The sequence below is a fragment of the Ctenocephalides felis genome, unplaced genomic scaffold, assembly GCF_003426905.1.
Source record: "Ctenocephalides felis isolate EL2017-DRISC unplaced genomic scaffold, ASM342690v1 CF-g0.4_SCAFFOLD_01492, whole genome shotgun sequence".
In the NCBI taxonomy this organism is placed as follows: Eukaryota; Metazoa; Arthropoda; class Insecta; order Siphonaptera; family Pulicidae; genus Ctenocephalides; species Ctenocephalides felis.
The window spans coordinates 17,292,610-17,300,649 of NW_020537646.1; the positions used below are offsets into that span (position 1 = coordinate 17,292,610).

Below are 8,040 nucleotides of genomic sequence, written 5' to 3' on the forward strand. Positions count from 1 at the left end.
CGCCAGCCAACCTTGAACCGTCTTGTGTTCGAAGGCAGAGACCAAAAATGTAATGCGTGAAGCTCGGACACGGCCACGACCAGAAACCCACGGGAGAGCGCCGTCGCCTGAAGATGAGATAGTTGATAGTTTGACAAAAATCAATACTTTTGAAGGGTTTCGAATATTACAGTTTATAGTTATTTAAATACAACTTGTTTGAATTTGCTAAAACTTTGCAGGCCATCTTAGTAGATCTGAGTTATGACCTGTTAATTATAGTAAACCAGATTCAAGTTTTTGATAAATTCTTGAATTATAAACTTATATGCTGTTTTGTAATATTATTCATATTTTATAGCAATTAGACAAAAGTATAAGTATTTGAAGTTTGCCTTTTCATTTGAGTTAAAAAAATTATCATTGACATAAGAGTGAGAATCGTTCAGAAGGTCAGTACACAAGTTTATAAAGCCAGAACAAAACGTTCTGAAGTATTTTTTTTTGGTCAGATTGAGATTACAGATGCAGGTTAAATACTGCATTTAACCATTGATAATATGAACTTATAAACATTAAAACAATTAATATTTAATTTAATTTCTATATATCCTGCAGTATTATTTTATTAAAGAGTTGTCTATATTTATCATTAAGGGGCACAACTAGTGTGAAATTGTCAAAAAAATCGAATTTTAAACTTTTTCATATATCAATAGGTTATACCTTTAAAATAACATACCAAAAATTTAAATCGATTTCTTAAGTAGTTTTTGATTCACATCCATTTAAAGAGTATATATATATAGTTATATAGTATAACGATCATTTAATTTTAAACGCGTTTTTCTCGAAACAGCATTTTCCGAATTTGCTGTTTACTTTGCCGATTACTCAAAAACATGATCCGATTACTATCAATTTTTTTACATGTTCTATATATAGTTCCGTAAAATGTACTATCGATTTTTTAAACGGATCAAAAATCGAATTTTGGCAGTCCAAAAACGACAAACATTTTGGGTAAAATTCGTTTTTTTTTTTTTTACAAAACGCCGTCATTTTGTCAATTTTTGATTTTTTTTCTTGATCGTAGTTCATTTTACAGACAATATTATCTAGTTTAACGAGAATTTTTTTTTTCAAATTTCATCCACGTAGAAGGCCGGAATCACTGTAGCAGTGAAGGGCCTTTTTCGTCGCGCCGTTGGAGATCGACGATAACTTGAAAATATTTAACTTTTTTTTTCAAAAATTTTACTATGTATTCCTAAAACATGTATAAATATATTTCTAAAATTTTTGAAATGATTGATAACGTAGTTTTTTTAATATAAATTCCCAAAAATAACCTTTATTTTAGGGTTACACTAGTTGTGCTCCTTAAAGACTGAAGTATCTAGACTATTTTTTTATTAATACATTAAATTTTAGAATTACCTTTTATGGATTCAGCAAAATAATCAGCTGCTCTATGATGACTACAACCTACGTCTCTACGCCACAACCGGGTTGGGCAACACCACCGTTGAAATAAAATCTGCGTGGCCCCACAGCGTTCCATTTTTCCCCTTAAAATAATTATATAAATAATTCTTTAATTATATATCATTATTGAATATTGAATTATATATCTTATACTTGAATAAGAGCATTGGTGTGAAAAACGTCGACAAATTCTGCATCTGTTGATCTAGTTTACCATCCAAAGACGAGAAAGCAAATAGGGCATGGCTGGATCTAAACCTGAAAATTGATAAGTGGTAATTATTAATTTGAGCATTAATTAATCAATTAAAAAAACAGGACTTATAATATATTATACTAATATCGATAGTATAATACCTAATCTCTTAATTATTGTTATTAATTAACTAATTTTTGAATTTAAACAAATCGCGAGATATGGTAGACAGTAGGTACTTTTGTGAGGAAATACTTGGTTATAATAATTAAAACAAATTTTGAAATTCTGGAATTAAATGTTCAATGGCATTTTATTTTCAACTGTTGAGTAAAATTTACAGAATTCGAATACTGACCGTTAAATATTTTTTACACTATAAAATTAATTATTGTTAATTAATTCTTTTACCTGTAATTATTCTGGACAACTTATAAGGCCTCATTTCACAGCAGCAAAATTGGGCACATGTGCACCCAGCTGAATCCAATAATATAATATTTGTAGCACCTGCATCCCTCAATCGCGATACAAGTTGAGCTACACAAACGCCCGCGGGCCGCGAATTTGACACCGCTGCTATATAACAAGGACCAGAACTTAAAGCCTCCCAATCCATTGCTATTACATTTACTGGTCCTGATCGAAGATATCGGTAACGCATAAAAACTAAGGGTGTCAACCCCATCCCTGAAATGATAAATGACCATTAATTTAATTGTTTATTGTTAATTATTTATTATTTTTATAAATTTTGAATCAAAACAGAGACTATTCATATATTTATTCAATTAGTTTTTAATAAAAGTATTATGATCAGAGTAATTGATATAACTCTAAATAATAATTTTTCATATCCTTAAGGTAAGGGTTTGATCATCCTTAAAATTATATTTTAGGTTTAGAACCGATTGTTTTTATTAGGGGGTAAGAGTTTTTAATAAGGGGTAGGAGTTTTTATTGAGGGGTAAGAGTTTTATTGAGGGGTAAGATATCCTTGAGATCTTTTTTAGAGTTAGAACCATTTTCTTTCATTTAACATGTAGTCCTAAATTTTTACCCTTTTACCCCAAACCCCTATGCCGTAATAGTAATTGCAGTAATTGAATAATTTCTTATCCTGCATACAAGGAATAAAAGTTTTTCACCAAATTCCGATTTGGATTTTATTGAACTTCTGCAAAAGAAAAAATTTTACTTAAAAAAAATATTTTAAATAAAAATGAAACAAAAGAAAATGCGAAAAGGTAGGGATTAATCCAATATTAATAAATAATATTTAACTATTAGGTTATATTATACTCTTTATGATAAATAGAAATTTATTATCAAAGCAATTTATTAAATATTTTAAATTGTTTTTATAAATTCCATAGTTTATTTAAAAATGTAATTATATATATATTAATAACGCACAAATTCCAATTAAAGTTGAACATATAATTTCTTTCTTGCAAAAATATAATAAAATTATCTGACGCGCTCTCAAGAAATTATATTTTTTTATGTATAGTCCAATATTTAATTAACATCATTCTTTGTCTGAGAAATAGTGTTTTTTAATTAAGTGATCACAACAGTATATTATAAGTAAATAAACTTAAAAATACAAAATAAAATTTAATTAACAATTAAACAAACTATAACTCAAGGCATATATATTTACTTGTCCGTACCTTGTAAGCAAATAATTTTGATTAGTTTAAATGTCATTTATCTAAATATTTATAAAATAATAGATAGGTGTATTAATCATTGTCTTATCTTGTTTATACTACTTTGAGATTGAAGATTTTTATATTTACACGATTCATCTATTTTATCTTATAATTAACTATATATTTAACAATTTGTAAACAGAGATTGCTTTCAGAATTACTCATTTTTATATTGCTATTATATAAGAATCTGCAATCACGGTATTGTTTTTTGGATATAAAAGTAAACAGATAAAAATGATGAAAATTATATTGCTATATAAATGTATTATATAAAATTTATCTGGCGTCAAGTATGTAATAAAAATGAAATAAATATAAAATGTGATCATACAACAAATGAAAAAGCACAGAATGATGAACGAGTAATATATAGTTGTATTAGACAAATCTTTACAAATTGGACAGAGCTTTAAAATAATATTAATCATAATCATTAAAACTATTGTTCCAATAAAATATCTAGAATAACAATATGATGTATCTAATATTTCCTAATTATTTATGTAAAAATAAATTTACAAGAGACAACATATGATGTTTCTTGCAATATTTTACATGTAAAAAAATTTATGTACTTAGTAGAACGAGAATTATAATCAACTAGTAAATTACCATTCATCAATATTGAATGAATGATTAATAAGGCAAAGTTCTCAAAGACAAAAGTTTTACTTTTCCTATTAGCCATTATTAGCCTTTTCCACTCGGATGCCGCTGCTCCGGCGACAAAATGCATATTACTTCTGCAATGTAGGAGTAGAAAGGGTTAATATCCTAGACCTAGAGTTATGTTATTGCCAGTTCTTGGCAATTTTCTAAGTTTATTCAAACCTTACCCGATATAAAATAGCCTACAGCTAGGAAATGAAGTCGAATAGTTCTTTCATTTCAATCATGGAACAATATAAATTTAAAAAGTTTAGCTCTCTTCGCCTGGCGGAAAAAAGTACCAAAGCCATTGTATGTTATGATATGACACGGATGACAGTTTTAATAGAAAAAGTTGTGTGTGACTAAAGTGAACGATATTGACTTTATTTCCCAGAAACTTTTGTGGAACGTCGCCGAAGTTTCCTGGAGAAGGAACATAATAGAATTTAAATACACGATCTGAATAAAATATAAAGCAAAGCAATTCCCAAATGTGTCATTAGGAAATTTTAACGGCGGAGCATAATGTTTGTAATAATACTCGTGTTTTGAGTGTTTTGTAAGATTTACTGAAGGTATTTTTATAACGACTTTTTGAAGCACTTTCGGAGCGTTAAAACGCTCCAGCAGAATTCCAAACAAGAGGTGTAAGTTATTTTTGTACGTTTTGCGTGATGTTTTCGAATAATATTATCGCATTCGCATTTGAATAGGTAAATGTAAATTTAATGAATTACCAAAACTGACGATAATGAATTATCATATTTTTTATAATAATTGAGTAAAATTTATTCAACACAGTAATGAGAAACGTCTTATAAACGCCCACACCCATCGTATGTAAACAAATTAGCAACAATTGTATAAACGATAATTAAAATTGAATATTTCCACTTTTCCTATTAGTATAGCTATTTCTCATAACATCTTAAAATAAAACATATATACAAAATAATTATTATAATTTTTGATTATTCAATAAAATAAAATAAATATAATATAATAATTTTTTATAATGACCATTTTGTGTTTGTGCTAAGGATTTAAATACATGAGAATGTTTTTTATTATCAGAACTATCCTTATTATTCTCTAAGCTGTTGTGAAATAATTCCATATCCTAGTATTATTAGAAGGCAACCCAGTGGTTGTCTATTCTCTGTTTAATGTTATTCTTATTATATATTTTTGAGACGAAAATAGAACCTGGAACCTTGCAATTAAAATACCAAAGCTGCTATAATAAAGCTAAGAATCATCTCTAAGTAGAATTTAACCCTTTCGACTCGGATGCCGCCGCTCCGGCGGCATAGTCATTTTACCGTTGCGCTCGGATGCCGCCACTCCGGCGGCATGATATGTTTTACCGTTAAGCTCGGATGCCGCCGTTCCGGCGGCAAATCGTGTCGGCGACGACTCGTCGCAAACTAAACTTACATTCAATTTTTTTTTATTTTTTTTAAATTAATTTACTATTACATTCATTTATTGATTGATTTATTAATTTTATAAATAAATATATAACAAAATTAATTTATTAGCTCATGATCCCCATAATTCTAATAAAGATCTGTGAAGAAATGATTTTTGAAACAATATAGCATGGTTTTGAGTGCAATTTTTTTTAATTTTCAAAATTTTTTATTTTATTATCATAATAACTATATTTAAAAGCAATATAACCACATTTTGAAAAAATCCGATACAAAAAAAAATTCCGAGTTGAGAGAAAAGTATAGCACTATAATATTCCGAGCGCAGCGTACCGACTGGCAGTCCGACTCCCGAGTCGAAAGTGTTAAAGAGCAAGAGCATATCTCAAATAACTTAAAAATAACTCACAACTTTATGTTTTATATTATTTCAACAACAATCAGGGTTCAAACTTCAGTGAAGAATTCAGGGTCCAATTAGCTGTTGTGATAATTTAACTTAATTATCGACTTTATAAACGACTATCTAATGATTATTATAACAATATCTGTAATAGTGATGAATTGCGATAGGACTATTTTGAATTTGAGATATATTGCTATCCATATTTCCAAGTGAAAACCGATGTCCCTACTGCTTGACATCATGCTACCCGAGGAAGAAATGGAGCCATAGCTCTAATCATCAATCTGCTAGAGACCTCTAAAATCTTTATAAAACTATAAAAGACGTTTCAAAATCTGCACGATAAATACAATTCTATGAGTTCTGTACTTATTATGCAGTATTAGTTTCATTATTCAATACCAAATTCATTTTCAATCGTCATTAACCGAAGTCATTCTCAACTAGAGCAGCAATTTTTACAAATAGTCCACAAAATACAATTCTAGATGATCGCGTCGAGTCATGTTAAATCGTTTCTTGAAATCATTCTTTTCCGACTTATTTTCTTTACCCAATTCTGTTTTGTTATTCAAAAATTCAAGTCACTCATCTTCTTGGCCTACTTCACTTCTGCAAGTCACACACACGAGTGCTCGACTGATTCTTACCCTTTGGTGACTGCGGAAAAACTTGAGTGAAAATAGAGGAGTAACGGAGAAATTTATTTATGTTATCTATTTCAAAATTCATGTTAATTATTTCAAAAACGCGTAGTAAATTAGATATTATTGATTTTACAATTTACAATGTATATCAGGTAGCTGAAACCGTTGCTGTATTATGCTAACATAATAATTAAAATTCTGAACAAAAATGTAGTCTTAGCATTTGCATTAAATGCATCTGTTGAATATAGATTAAGGCATCCTTGTACTGCTTATTTGTATTTAAATCTTTAGAAATCTATCGCGTGATTTATGGACCCCCCCTCCTGATGTATTCCATTTAAGGCAACCCTTATTAGTACTTTTAGCATCACCTTGCTAACCCCGGTTTTCCCTATATCCATTTTAACTTTTATAGACGTGCAGCTCTCCACAGTCCATTATATTGAGACTGAGAACGTATGAGTTCACTCTAGGTCACGTTTTTTTTGGGACACCCGCAACCTCAAAGCCCAGAGCCAACTCCCAAACACAGTTAGCTTTGATTTTCCATAACCTAGAATTCTGCGGCGAAAGCCTACTATGACATGCACAAAGTGAAGATTTTAGACTTTGACACCCTCTAGTTTATAGTTTGTCACAAGTGGACAGGGGTAAGATTTATGGAAAATGATTTTTTTTCACGAAGTAGTTCATTGTCAATCTTTAAAAAATCTCTTTAATTTAAATCCTAGTAAAGTTTACACTTTAACATATAATTTTACTTATTGATAAGTTACATAAAAGGACTACTTGCTTCTATTTCAATAAAGCAAAAACCTTTCCTCCACACCAGAAACCTACCTTCGTCACCGAAAAATACACCCGCACTTAGAAAATATGAAAATGTATTCATATGTAAAAGCAAAGGTACCTTTTTATGAAATTCCTTGCGGGCAGAATTCGTATGAAATACATTTTTTGAGCGCATAATAAGTTAACGATCTAAGAAGCACGCACCGGGACCCTTCAAGAGGCACATAAATTCCTTAAGAGCTTCCCGTCCTCTTAATAATAAATCACCGTCCCAATAAATCTTTTTGCCACCCACACCCTGGTGGAGGAGATTGTTCGACAATCGTGGTAATAGACAAGGCGCTAGTTTTTGCATTTTGCAGGAAAAATCTAAAGGACATATCTAAATTAGTCTGAGAATCAAAAACAGGTCTTGCCATCTATCTTGGTTCAGTCCTGCACAGTTTTAGTCACGGTAAAAAAATTATGATAATTTTGAATTAAACAACAATATAATAGAATGTTAATAATAATAACTCAAACAAATAGAGTCATACTCAAACAAAATGCATACTAGTAGTCAAAATATAAAAAAGTAAAGTGATTAGCGACATAGTCATTTCTATTGTTGATGCTTAACCCGAAGGAACAAGTCAATCTAAATGTTAACAAAAATTACCATATTTAAAACAAGAGACCAAGGCAATGAATCTATGATGTACATTTTCGAGCAAGGGCTACAAAA

General features: G+C 29.7%; 1 pseudogene; it reads right to left on the reverse strand.

The window, feature by feature from the left end:
- The window catches only part of LOC113370937, a 26,850-nt pseudogene extending 19,115 nt beyond the window's left edge, over window positions 1-7,735 (reverse strand).
- Between the last annotated feature and the right edge of the window lie 305 nt (window positions 7,736-8,040).